This window comes from Paramisgurnus dabryanus, chromosome 8, assembly GCF_030506205.2.
Source record: "Paramisgurnus dabryanus chromosome 8, PD_genome_1.1, whole genome shotgun sequence".
Classification (NCBI taxonomy): domain Eukaryota; kingdom Metazoa; phylum Chordata; class Actinopteri; order Cypriniformes; family Cobitidae; genus Paramisgurnus; species Paramisgurnus dabryanus.
This window is the reverse complement of record NC_133344.1, coordinates 5,619,503-5,633,504: the sequence shown is the minus strand read 5'-3', so window position 1 is coordinate 5,633,504 and position 14,002 is coordinate 5,619,503. Positions and strand designations below refer to the sequence as shown.

Genomic DNA, 14,002 nt, shown 5'->3' with positions numbered 1-14,002 from the left:
CGGTCAACCATCGGTCAAACGGTCATCGGTTAACATCCCTACTACTGCATAGTCTACTAAACTACAGATGATGGTAATAGGCGGATAATAAGTAGTTTATTCCAAGTGTAGAGTGCATATAATAATAAAATACCGCGTTTGCTAGCTTATAATGTTTTAACATGATTGCAGCTAAATCAAAATTAAACATTACAAAATGCCATGACAAAGTTAATTGTGTACGTTGCATTATCTCATAACATTGTTCGTTATAATGTCACTATACATGATTATTGCTATTTATCATAATAGTTTGCAAATTGTGCATGTTCACACTATTTACAACATCTAGGCTTATTTATGTCCTGATAATTATGTGACAACTGTTGTCATGATAATCGCATGACATACTACAAGCAAGCGCAACAACATACAACATAGACCGCAAACAAGTTTACAAATGAGAGATTTACTTACTAGTCCATCAACAAGATCGCCAGATCAGCATCCCTCCAGTGCTGTCTTTTAGCTCACGCCAACGAGTAAAAACCTGACCGAGTGGGACTCTTGTCCGGTTCCTAACGCGGTCAGATTCTCTTTTCCTACTCGCTTCCGAACGCGCTTTCTTAACTTTTAAATCGTTTAGCCTCACATCTCAAATTCGCGCGTGCAGTTGTTGTTATAGGCTTGATTGACTTCATGCAGCGCTGCAAGAACCGACCGCCGGATGACGTCAAAGTGCCGTCTCGGATCATTCTTGCGGTACTTTGACGTCATCCGGCAGTCGGTTCTTGCAGCGCCACATGAAGTCGAACAAGCCTAACGTGTGTGACGTCGTTGCCGTATAGCAAGTCGTGCTTCTCGCGAGATTTGTCAGGGGCGGTTCTCTCAAGCTTGCATTGCTGGTTTTGGTAGCGGCGTCCTCCCCGAGCTTCAACAGGAGGATGATTCGCCTTACTATGACTTTGTTTACCACCGAAATAACTTTGAAGCTGTTATATTAAGGTAAAATAACTGCATAGTGTGTCTTTAAGGATATCATAACCTAAAATAAATCAAGAAAGCTTTCAAATATGGGACCTTTAAAGGCGGAGTGCACAATGTTTAAAAGCCAATGTTGATATTTGAAATCACCTAAACGAACGCGCCCCTTATCCAAATAGGATCTGGACCTTCTTTTGATAGACCCGCACTACACATACGCAACCCTCACAAGGATGTTGGTAAGTAGACACGCCCCTTGCTGTTGATTGGCTATAAGTGTGTTTTGGTAGTCGGCCCAAATCCCATTTCCAAAGCGTTTTTCAAACATTGTGCACTCCGCCTTTGAGTCATTTTTCATCCTCCATAATACAGTACTGTTAGATCAATCTGAAACCATGAGCAGCACAGTTTTATTTCATTTGTATGTTTGTTCTGTTCTATTTATCTGCGATATTGCTCATAATTTGATAGTAAAATAAGAGCAAATTATTAACTTTTAACAATATTTAAAACTTTATACAAGTTTTTGGTGTCATAACCTTATCAAGGTCACTGGTGCTTTATAAAGTTGAGTAACTCTTCCCAAAAACATTACAGTGTTAAGGTTTCTCTCCAGAGTGAACTCTCTGATGGGCTTTGAGTTGAGCTGGAAAAGTAAATGTCTTGTCACACTGAGGGCATTTGTATGGCTTTTCTCCTGTATGAATTCTCTTGTGATTTAGTAATGAAGTCTGGTGTCTAAAACTCTTCCCACAGATACTACAGTGATAAGGTTTCTCTCTAGTGTGAACGCTCTGATGGACTTTTAAGTTACTTGAATAAGTAAACGTCTTGTCACATTGAGAGCATTTGAAAGGTTTTTCACCTGTATGAATTTTCTTGTGCTTTAGTAATTTATCCTTTAAACTAAAACTCTTCCCACAGATATTACAGTGATGAGGTTTCTCTCCAGTGTGAATTTTCTGATGAACTATTAATTGAGATGATCTAGAGAAGCTCTTTCCACATTGAGCACAGACGTAAGGTTTCTCTCCAGTGTGAACTCTCTCATGGACTTTTAAGTTACTTGAACAAGCAAACGTCTTGTCACATTGAGAGCATTTGAAAGCTTTTTCACCTGTATGAATTCTCATGTGATTACGTAAGTTATTCCATTGACTAAAACTCTTCCCACAGACACTACAGTGATAAGGTTTTTCTCCTGTATGAATTCTCTTGTGATTTAGTAAAGAAGTCTGTTGTCTAAAACTCTTCCCACAGACACTACAGTGATGAGGTTTCTCTCCAGTGTGAACTCTCTGATGAACTATTAATTGAGATGATCTAGAGAAGCTCTTTCCACATTGAGCACAGACGTAAGGTTTCTCTCCAGTGTGAACTCTCTGATGGACTTTCAAGTGACTTGACTGAATAAACGTTTTGTCACACTGAGAGCATTTGAAAGGTTTTTCTCCTGTATGAACTCTTTGATGAAGTTTAAGATTGTGTTTGGTTCTGAAGTATTTTCCACATTCATTGCAGTTGAAAGGCTTTTCACCACTGTGTGTCCTGATGTGAACATTTAGATCAGAAGAAGAGACACAAATCCTCCCACACTGCTCACAGTGAAACTGCTTCTTCTGCTCTCTGTGATCTTCTGAATGAAGTTTCTTCTCTTGTAAGGTAGTAAAGCTGATCTCAGATCTGGTGAAGAGTTTCTGTTTTGTGTGTTTTCTCTCATGTCTCTCTAAAAGTCTCTGTGAGCTGAATGTCTTTCCACAGGTGATGCAGGAAAGAGTTTGTGCTGTCAGTCGGTCTTTTGATGTTGTGGACATTATTTCTATATCCAAACATAAATCACTCTTCACATCTGAAAGAAACATGAAACAAATAAATTGTCTTTTCACTCTTATGTACACAAAGAAGGAGGAAGAAGTGAGATTCTGTATAGTGATGGAAAGTCCTACTCTTTTTTTTTGTGAACCAGTTCTCTCTGACAGTTTGTTTTAAAGAACCGGTTCAAAAAAACCGATTCACCAGTTATTTAACATACTTTACATAATGATGTCATTCACATCTAATTCTATCATCCAGGACGGTAAAAAACATAAAAAAATGTTCAAGTAAAGTTGTGTAGCCTATAGGGCTGGGACGGTTGTAATTACCACCGCACCACCGCGGTGGTGGAGTGCAACCCGCTGTCGGGAAGTGCGCCCTGCGGTGGTGTACAAGTCAAAAATTATGAAAAATCTAAAGTAGGCTACAATCTCGCCCAGTGAGATGTCTTCAGGTTCGTGTTAGTGCAAACAGCCAGCAGACGCGGAGTTAATGAGCTATTTGCAAGGGAAGGCAACTGATATCAGTAATGATCCGCGGAACAATGAGGCAAGATATTGGCCGTTTCTCAATCAGAAGACTGTAGCCTCCAGAGGTCGCATTTGCAAGCTGCATACGTCATCAAGACTGACTTATTTCATAACATTAACAATTATAAAGTTCACTATTATTCTTAGTTAATCATACATTGTTGTAATATGCTTATGACTTGTGTTACCTGGGAATGCATTTACATGTTGGTTGTGTTGGTCTAGTTTTCCTTTCCAGAACGCTCTCGGACTAAATTTAAAACATCTTAAAGTTTCCGAACATGAACGGAGGTCTTACGAGTTTGGAACGACATGAGGGTGAGTCATTTATTACATTATTCTTATTTCTGAGTGAACTGTCCCTTTAATAAAGGCCATCCATTAGGCCATAAAAGTTTATTCGTTATAACTTAAAAAACATACAGGGTACGTTCTTTCTAGGTTATAAAATATAACAAAATAACCTACATGGAACGTTCTAAGAACGTTAACGTTTTTGTGTCCCGGTGTTGTGTGAAATTCTGTCCCATCGGAACAAAAGATTGGATTGCAAGTTCTTATTTGTTTTTTGGGAGACATGGGAACGTTAGGGGAACGTTCTGTTATTGCTTGGCTCCCAGTTTTCATCAAAAGTATCTACAAAATTTGTTCTTAAGACAATCTGAGCACTTTGGGGTTTAGAACGACACAGGAGTAAGTGATTTATAGTAAAATTAGCATTTTGGAGTGTACTAACCCTTTAAGCCTACGTGCCTGATAAGTTGTAAAAATATCCTAAACTAAAATGTCCTAAAATTTTAGTACTTACATTTTTTGGACTTTTGATTAGTGAGTTTGTGACAAAACAGGTCCTCACATGACAGTTAAAAATGTTAAAAACACAACAACAATTAAGGAGACATACCTGATGGAATAAAAACATCATCTTCATCAGTGCGATCTTCCTCTTCTGTGTGTTCAGTTTTGATTTCTGTGTGTTCAGTTTTGATTTCTGTGGGTTCAGTTTTGATTTCTGTGGGTTCAGTTTTGATTTCTGTGGGTTCAGTTTTGATTTCTGTGGGTTCAGTTTTAATCTTCATCATGACGTTCGTGCAGTCGATGAGTTCAACTGAACACATCTTCAGTTTGGTCTGCAGGATCTGCTGCTGTTCTCCAGCGTTACAGACAGAATCCAGAGACTCTGTGGAGGTTTGATCCTCCTGTAAGCTCTGTTTACTGTCACACACTGTAGTGTCCTGCATCGTCTCAACACTAAAATACAGAGAGACAAGACTCCGTTTACACTCAATGAAACAAACACTGAGGATACACAAACACATCACACGCGCGCGCTCTTACTTTCTTTCTGGAGTTTATCTGCAGATTAAAGAGCTGCAGCGCCTCCTGCTGTACTGGATAAGACGCTTCTTCTTCTTCTTCGGTGGTTTTACTGACAGTTTACAAACAGTGTGCATTACCGCCATCTTCTGGACTGAGGCAAAGAGTAGAACAAGAGGGGAACTCTCATTCGTTTTTGGCAATAGTCACTAGGTGGCGTTTAGGTAGCGCGGCCGCCATTTTGGAATGAAAATTCTCACAGCCAATTCATTCTCAGCGAATCTCACAGCCAAATCAGACGCGCAATTCTAAATTTCTTTAATAAAAATTTTGTTCACTTGCTACACCTACAGTAAATACTGTATTGTCTTGTCTGTATGTGTTGTTGTTATCAGTTGTGGAATCCAATCATTTAATAGATTCACATATGAGGTAGTTTTTTTTCTTGCTTTATTACGTAATTCTATTTTATGCTACTTTAAACATTTACTAGTATTATAAGTTACCAACTCCACTAGGTATGAAATATATTTTGTACATATTAATCCCCTGGATCCCGCTACAAACATGAAAATCTTTTAGAACATGATGCAATGCTCTCCCAGCTAACAATTTTTGGTTCCCAAAACATTTTCCTAACGTTAGTTTTTGGTTCTAAAAACGTTCCCCTAACGTTAGTTTTTGGTTCCCATAACGTTATTTTTTTAGGTTTGTTTTTGGTTAGCCAGGAAAGTTTTCTTTACGGAAATAGAACGTTATTTTTAGGTTAGTTTAACGTTATGATAACGTTATAATAACGTTAGGAGAACGTTAGTTTTAGGTTATTATAACGTTAGGGGAACGTTAGAAAAACTTTAAACTAACCTAAAACTAACGTTCTCCTAACGTTATTATAACGTTAGAATAACGTTAGGGGAACGTTAAAATAACCTAAAAATAACGTTCTATTTTCGTAAAGAAAACTTTCCTGGCTAACCAAAAACAAACCTTAAAAAATAACGTTATGGGAACCAAAAACTAACGTTATGGGAACGTTATTCTAACGTTAGGAGAACGTTTTGGGAACCAAACATTTTTGCTGGGAGTATGCACAGTTGACATGGAACAAAAACAGTTTAATGATCTACAGGACAGTGCGCGTTGCCGCGGCTCCGTGCACGCACTGAAAGAGCGCGCAGAGCTCAAGATTCTAGCTGCAGTGAATGGCACGTCTATTCCCAGCTAACAATTTTTGGTTCCCAAAACGTTCCCCTAACGTTAGTTTTTTGTTCTCAAAACGTTCCCCTAACGTTAGTTTTTGGTTCCCATAACGTTATTTTCCAAGGTTTCCAAGGTTCCTAACGTTAGGAAAACGTTAAAATAACCTAAAAATAACGTTCTATTTCTGTAAAGAAAACTTTCCTGGCTAACCAAAAACAAACCTTGGAAAATAACGTTAGAACACCAAAAACTAACGTTAGGGGAACGTTTTGAGAACCAAAAACTAACGTTAGGAGAACGTTCTCCTAACGTTAGGAGACCTAAAAACAACGTTAAAATAACGTTAAAATAACCTAAAAACAACGTTCTATTTCTGTAAAGAAAACTTTCCTGGCTAACCAAAAACAAACCTTGGAAAATGCACAGCTGACATGGAGTGAAAAATGATCTCACCAGGGCGCGAGGGCGCGTTGCCGCGGCTCCGTGCACGCACTGACAGAGCGCGCAAGACTCCAGCCTCAGTGAAGAAGTGAAGGCTTACAAAAGTACGGCACGTCTATTAGTACATCCCATGCTGTGTTTTGGTTGGTTTTTATCTATCATATCTATCTAAACTAAGTAAAACACATTTCCGTATAAGGAGGAATAAAATAATTTATTTAATACAAAATCTATAATAATTAAATTATGCTATTACTGGAAAAAATGTCTATTAAAATATTATACCATTATATAACACAGGTTATTTTATATAAAAATACCTCAACACATCACATATTATGTATTTAGATAACATTATATTTTATCAAATATATAATAGTGACTTCAACACAATAAAGAAGAGTTAAAACAGATATTTATTGAAAATATATAAACATGTAATTCACTTTAGTTTAACAGACCTTACAGCAGCCGCCTCTCCATTATTAAGTAACAACAATCAGCATCTCTCTCTCAGTTTTTACAATAATCAAAAGCTTCTAACTTCATATTCTCTTCATGGAAATAATTAAAATATATTTTCGTTTTCACATATTTAAGCTACTAATGAAGAAACAAAAAAGAAATCGCTAGAATGATATACTCTGAAGTTAAAACGCAATGAGAAATAAATCAGTCACTTTAGGTTAAAAGATCTTACCACAGTTAGTCGGCTATCCGTTTTTACAACAATAAAAAGTTTCTAACATTATATTCTCCTCAAATTCTCCTCAAATCGATTGGAAATCACTCGTATATATATTTCTTCTCACATATTTAAGTTACTAAATCAAGAAAGAGACAAAAGAACCGCTAAAACAATGTTAGTCTCTGAGGTAAAAACGAAAGGACCGTTATTTTTTAAATTAACGACTTTTCCTGATCACAAGATAAAGCGGGTACTCGTGAAGAAGGCGGTAAGCTCGTGCAGACAAGCACGCGCATATTAGACGTGCACACTAAAGGAATAATGGGTTTAATTATGCATTCACTTCATTTCCTAAAAAAAAACACATAACCAAAAAATAACCATTAGTGAACGTTATGTGTAAGTTATTTTTAGGTTATTTTATGGTTCCAGAAAACCAAAAAATAACCACCCTGCAACGTTATGGGAACGTTATTTTATGGTTCCAAAAAAATAACCAAAAAATAACCAAAAAATAACGTTCTGTATAAGTTATTTTTAGGTTATTTTAAAAATAACCACCCTGCAACGTTATGGGAACGTTATTTTATGGTTCCAAAAAAATAACCAAAAAAGAACCAAAAAATAACGTTCTGTATAAGTTATTTTTAGGTTATTTTAAAAATAACCACCCTGCAACGTTATGGGAACGTTATTTTATGGTTCCAAAAAAATAACCAAAAAATAACGTTCTGTATAAGTTATTTTTAGGTTATTTTAAAAATAACCACCCTGCAACGTTATGGGAACGTTATTTTATGGTTCCAAAAAAATAACCAAAAAATAACCAAAAAATAACGTTCTGTATAAGTTATTTTTAGGTTATTTTAAAAATAACCACCCTGCAACGTTATGGGAACGTTATTTTATGGTTCCAAAAAAATAACCAAAAAATAACGTTCTGTATAAGTTCTTTTTAGGTTATTTAAAAAATAACCACCCTGCAACGTTATGGGAACGTTATTTTATGGTTCCAAAAAAATAACCAAAAAATAACCAAAAAATAACGTTCTGTATAAGTTATTTTTAGGTTATTTAAAAATAACCACCCTACAACGTTATGGGAACGTTCTTTTATGGTTGCAAAAAATAAAACCTAAAAATAACGTTCCCAGAACGTTATTTTTTGGTTCCCAAAAAAATAACCAAAATATAACCAAAAACTAACGTTAGGGGAACGTTCTGTGTTTGCTGGGTTGGTACATTCCATGTTGTGTTTTTTTCTATCATATCTATCCAAAATATGTTAAACACATTTCCATATAGAGGGGTTGCAAGTTTACAAACATTGCAGGGTGCGCGCGCAACCAAGGGGCAGAAAGACCGATTGGTGAGCTGATCTGCTACTGCAACAACCTTAATTATTGAAGCGTTCTTTAATGTTTGTACATAAATAAGACTTGATTTTAGTTGTATCTGTTTTTCTGTCTTTATTTTTGCAGTGTTACTGTGATACATGTATGAATTATAATTTTATAATTATAATGCTAGTAACGTAATAGTCGCATCTACTGGTATGTTAACATCAGGCACCCAGCACTGACTCTGTTGGTACTATTTTCCACGCAAAAATTCCTTGGCATTTTGACTTACAGACACCGCTACTAGCATACAACACAATGCACGTCTCTTCTTTCTGCCCCTCGGTTGCGCGCGCAACCAGTTAGTGACGTCGCCGTGCAACCCGTCTATAAAAAGGAATAAACCAATATATTAATAACAACATTTAAACCAATTAAATTATTTTATTACTGAAAAAATGTCTATTGAAACATTAGATGAATAACACAGGTTATTTTAAATTAAAAAAACTCAACCCACCACACATTGAATTTAGATAGCATTGTATTTTATCAAATATATAAATGACTTCAACACAATAAAGAAGACTTATGACAGATATTTATTGAAAATGAATAAACATACTTTGGATCAAAAAATCTTACCACAGCAGTTAGCCGCCTCTCCATTATTACAATAATCAAAAACATCCTCTCTTCATATAGACGGGAATCACTAAAATATATATTATTTCTCACATATAAGTTACTAAATGAAGAAAGAAAATAAACCGCTAGAATAAATGTTAGACTGAGGTAAAACCAACTGACAACAAATAAGCATTTCATTCACTTCAGGTTAACAGATCAGTTTAACGTTAGCCGAATAGCTCTCAGTTTTTACAACAATCAAAAGCTTCTAACATCACATTCTCCTTCATGGAAATCATTAAAATATATTTTCGTTTTCACATATTAAAGTTACTAATGAAGAAAGAAAATAAATCGCTTAAATAATGTTAGACTCTGAAGTAAAAACCAAATGCCAAATAAATAAACATTTCATTCACTTTAGGTAAAAAGATCTTACCACAGTTAGGCGGCTATTCGTTTATTCGACAATAAAAAGTTTCTAACATCATATTCTCCTCATATTCTCCTCAAATCGATCGGAAATCACTCATATATACATTTTTTCTCACATATTTAAGTTACTTAAGAAAGAAAGAAAGAAAGAGAAAAAAGAAACGCTAATATAATGTATGTCTCTGAGGAAAGAAAACCGTTAACGACCGTTATTTTTTAAATTATGCGAATTCGCGTACAAGAGAAAGCGGGTGCTCGTGAAGAGCGTGAGGTAAGCGCGTGCAGAGGAGCACGCGCACAACAGACGTTCTCACTTCAGAAATAATGGGTTTAATTATGCTTTTACTTAATTTCCTAAAAAAAAAAAACATAACCAAAAAATAACCATTAGAGAACGTTAGGTATAAGTTATTTTTAGGTTATTTTAAAAATAACCACCCAGCAACGTTATGGGAACGTTATTTTATGGTTCCCAAAAAATTATTAATTAAATGTACTAATTTTTCAAGGTAAGTGGTTGCAATCAATTTATTTTAGCTACATTTAAATAAAAACATTTCATTGACTAACTTTCATTTATTGTTTGCAATCACTATCCTTAAAAACAATATATAAAAATGACCCTTAAATGGCTTTGCAAATACACCAAGTAGTAAGTTTACTGATATTTTTTAATGTCAGCAAATGTAGTGCATGTTCAATAACAATTTATTTGTGTGAACAAGTGTTTAAAACAAGTGCTCACTGCACATTCACAAAATATAAAATAAAAAAACACAGGTGGAAAGAGGCCACATTGTTTGTGAATCAATAAAACAGCAATGTTAAAACTGCACAAAAGTCAAAAACAGTAGTGCTAACTTCACATTGCACAATAATTAATAAAAAAAGTGTTATATTTTTACAGACAACAGTATATTTGTTTATGAATCATTTAAAGCATTATTGGACTAACATTTCAAGCTGAGCATGCACATACATGTCTGCTGCAAAATTTCAATATTAAAAAGTTTTTCAGTCCTTGAATTTTTGGGTAGAGCTTTAGAATCCATCTACATAATAAAAACAAACAAAAAATTCATTGTAGTATTTTAGTTCTTTGTGGTATGCCAAAGTAAGCACATAAATTGTACTCGGCATCAATGCACAGGCTTGTGCTACAGATTTGAGCTGCTCAAGAATCATTACTCCATCAACGATTCCAATATCGCCATAGTCTTCAAGAACACCTTCTTTCTTTTTGATATGCCCATGGTGATGTTTTCCGGGTCTTTCAATAAGTCATCTTGTTGACTGTCCTTAAATAAAATTAAGCTGTTATTAGAGATTGTTCCGATTCATATCACTTTGAGAAGTCTACAGGCAAGTCTACATACAAAAACTATGACACCCCTGTTCCCCATTTATTATTCAGTGCCCTCCATAAATACTGGGACAGAGTGCACACTCTGAGCTTTTATTTATAGGTTATTCACAAAATTTCCAATTTGTCTTTATGATTAAGGAATTACAGTCGCTTAAATGGGCCAAACATAATGGGACAGTTGACTTAAAAGCTGTTTAATGGACATAAATTGCAATGGGCGTAAAAAAAACCCTTTTTCTATTTAATTTTGGACTGACTTTAAAATAGATATTCCTAAAATAGAAACTCCTAGAATTAGAATTTAGAACCTCACATTTTTCTTTGTTTCCAAAACCCATATTTTCTGAAAAACTAAATTATATAATTAAATTATTTTAAGCATAAGACAAATAAAAGAAACCCTTTTATATATTACCTTTTATAAGACTGATCTCACAGTATACTTTGAAACCCTTTCAAACATGAGATCACAAAACAAAGTTTTTGAAATATCTATAACTACCTTGATTCATAAACTTTTATTTTTGTATTTATTTGTATTGTTCATTTTATACTTGTTATTCTCTGATTTACACATTTTGAGCATTGTATTCATAGTTTTTTATTGCATTACACTTGAAATGTCTGTACTTAAACTTAATAATAAAATAAAAAATAATAAAAAAACAAATTATTATTTTAAAGATAAAAATGTCTCCTGACACTATTAAATTTAAACTAATTTTGTACTTTCATTTAAAGTACATACAAACTAAAAGTAATGTTATTTTTATAATAATGGTACAGCAAATGTTTTTGCTTTATAAAGGCATATATACATGTTTGATCAAACACTGACCATATAATTATAAAATACAGTAAAAACGGTTTAATAAACTTCTTTTAGATGACATTAATACATTAAGCAAAACAAACACCTATTTATCCAAAATAACATTTATTCAGTAGTCATTTTTACAATTATGTTTTTAAACGTCAATTGAATTTGTCATCAAATGCTTGTGTTTTAAGTCAAAACTCATTCCTTCACCGATTCATACTGTAGTAGCAGTCCATAGAACAGAAACCATCAAACTCTCTGAATAGAACGGGCAGTGAAGACCCTTCATAACGAACCGCGCAAAGTCTGTAGCTTTGCAAATGACTGTGTATCTTCTGATATTGACAAAGTATAAAACACTGAGAGCACAGAACGGACATTGATATAAATCTCCGACTCTTGATGTCTTCGATGCAAATGCAGTATGTGTGTGTCAACAACAATTAAATAAATACCAAAGCTGACAGATGTCAAGCAAAGAGACCAACAAATTATATTGCACATGTTTTACTCCGCCACCTTCTTTCCGTCTAAAGGAAATGACGTGTAACTATGGTTATTGCTGATTGGCCAACGCAGTTGCGAGAAGGAAGCTCATTTGACCAATGAGAAACCTCTTACCAATACCAATACTCATACCTCTTGCAACGCCCATTACTCCAAGCTGCAGCTACCCCTGTCTCAATAATAAGCGAGTGCTTGTATCACGTTAAGATTATATAAATATAGTTTTATTAACTTTAACCTCGCGCCAAAACAATAACAACACAAAAGACACTAAATATGAATAAGAAAACAAGTAATAGTTTCATGACAGCAAATACTGCTGATTTTATGTAATTTTTGACCATCAAAAACAGAGAGGGCCAACATCAGAGCCAGGGAATCCCTGACAGAGATGTAGCCCTGATAGGGCAGTGGTCAGCGGGGCGAGTGAACACTGACGTCCGCTGTCTGGTTCTCACATACCGAAGCTCCTAAGCAAACGTTCAAACAGGCGCTATCTTTACTAATCGACTGCATATTTGAATATTATACATATATATTCTCGACTGAACTACACCTTGTGACCAAGAAACGGTAATATTAAAGCAACACTATGTATTTTCCATGTAAGATTGACTTCTGGCTCCCCCATGTGGTTGAAAAGCGCAACAGTGCCTGGTATCAGACACTCTTCTGCAGGCAGGGGGAGGGGCGGGGCTGTGTGCTCTACCCTCCACCGCCACTTTCAGAGTGTGCTTGTAGCAGCTAGGAGGCTGCTCAGGTTGCAGCAGCAGTAGAATTCATCCAGTTAAGAGTTGTTCTATCACTGAAATAATTTTAGAGACATTATTTAAAGGTCGAAAAACTACATAGTGTTGCTTTAAGAAACGGCTATTCCGTCCATTGAGTTATTATGAGATTCAAAACAGGTGAGTGTTACCTGTCATTCTGGCCTTCAAATCCGTGGCAGAAGAACGTAGTTCCCAAACAAAGAGGCTTTTAAAATAACTCCGTTGTTGTTTTCTAGTTTTCGTTTTTTTCAAACGTGTGTCGTCGAACTGTTGTATAAAAGCAATATCGCTCTCAGAGTCGTGTAATATTTGTTTACGTTATATCGTAATTGCTGTGATTGCCTCAGGAACTCAGCCTGGAGGAGCTATCTTATAGATGGCGTATTATTAAAAATATTAAATGTAATAAAAGGTAATGTATTACATGAAATACTTACTGTGCAAATAAACCGACTGAGCAAAACTGAAATATCCCAACTTCAGTGCCCACCGACCGTGAACCTGACTGGAAACTCCTTATGCGCCAGGGGAAATGTGCATTTGTGCGCATGCGCAAAGAACCAAAAAATTTTATAAACTGAATTTAATTAATTGACATGACTTGGATTTAAAACACATGTAATTCGCTTAAAACCTATTAATATATATTAATTAAAATCAAAAACTTAAATTAAATTGTTAAAACTAGCTAAATTGAATTATGCTTCATTTAATTGGGGCCATAATCATTTTTTTCAGTGTGTTGCAATGGAAAGTTCTATTAACTTTCACTTCTTGTCAATATAAGTTCTTTGACTAGGGGGTGCTAGACATGTATTTTTCACGTCTAGCACCCCTAGAGGCCACAAGCGCCGCAGCACTGTTGCAAAGGAAAAGAAGACAACTCTTTAGGTCACAAAGTGTGACTTCCAGCATATCATGTGTCATATAATTTTATGGGTTTTATTTTCATCAAACGTCAAAAAAGTCACGTAGCTCACGTTTACTAGCCAGTTGTAACGGTGGTCGCTTGGTTAAAGTTTATATTTAAAAAAATATTGCCCTAAAGGGGAATCGATCCCAGATTGCCCGTATCGTAGGTCCATGACGCCCCCACGATGCCACAGTGTCACATGATATAAGTCTCTCTCTAAACTCTCCAAGTAGCTTCCAGTAAAATTCACGAAAAAAAAGAGTGTTC

At 35.2% G+C, this 14,002-nt stretch overlaps 1 protein-coding gene and 1 pseudogene across 1 annotated transcript in view; both read right to left on the bottom strand.

The window, feature by feature from the left end:
- The window catches only part of LOC135771655 (uncharacterized), a 32,544-nt pseudogene extending 27,898 nt beyond the window's left edge, over positions 1 to 4,646 (bottom strand).
- LOC135771705 (uncharacterized) overlaps positions 1 to 14,002 on the bottom strand; it is a 65,680-nt gene that overhangs the window by 15,794 nt on the left and 35,884 nt on the right. The window lies entirely within an intron of this gene.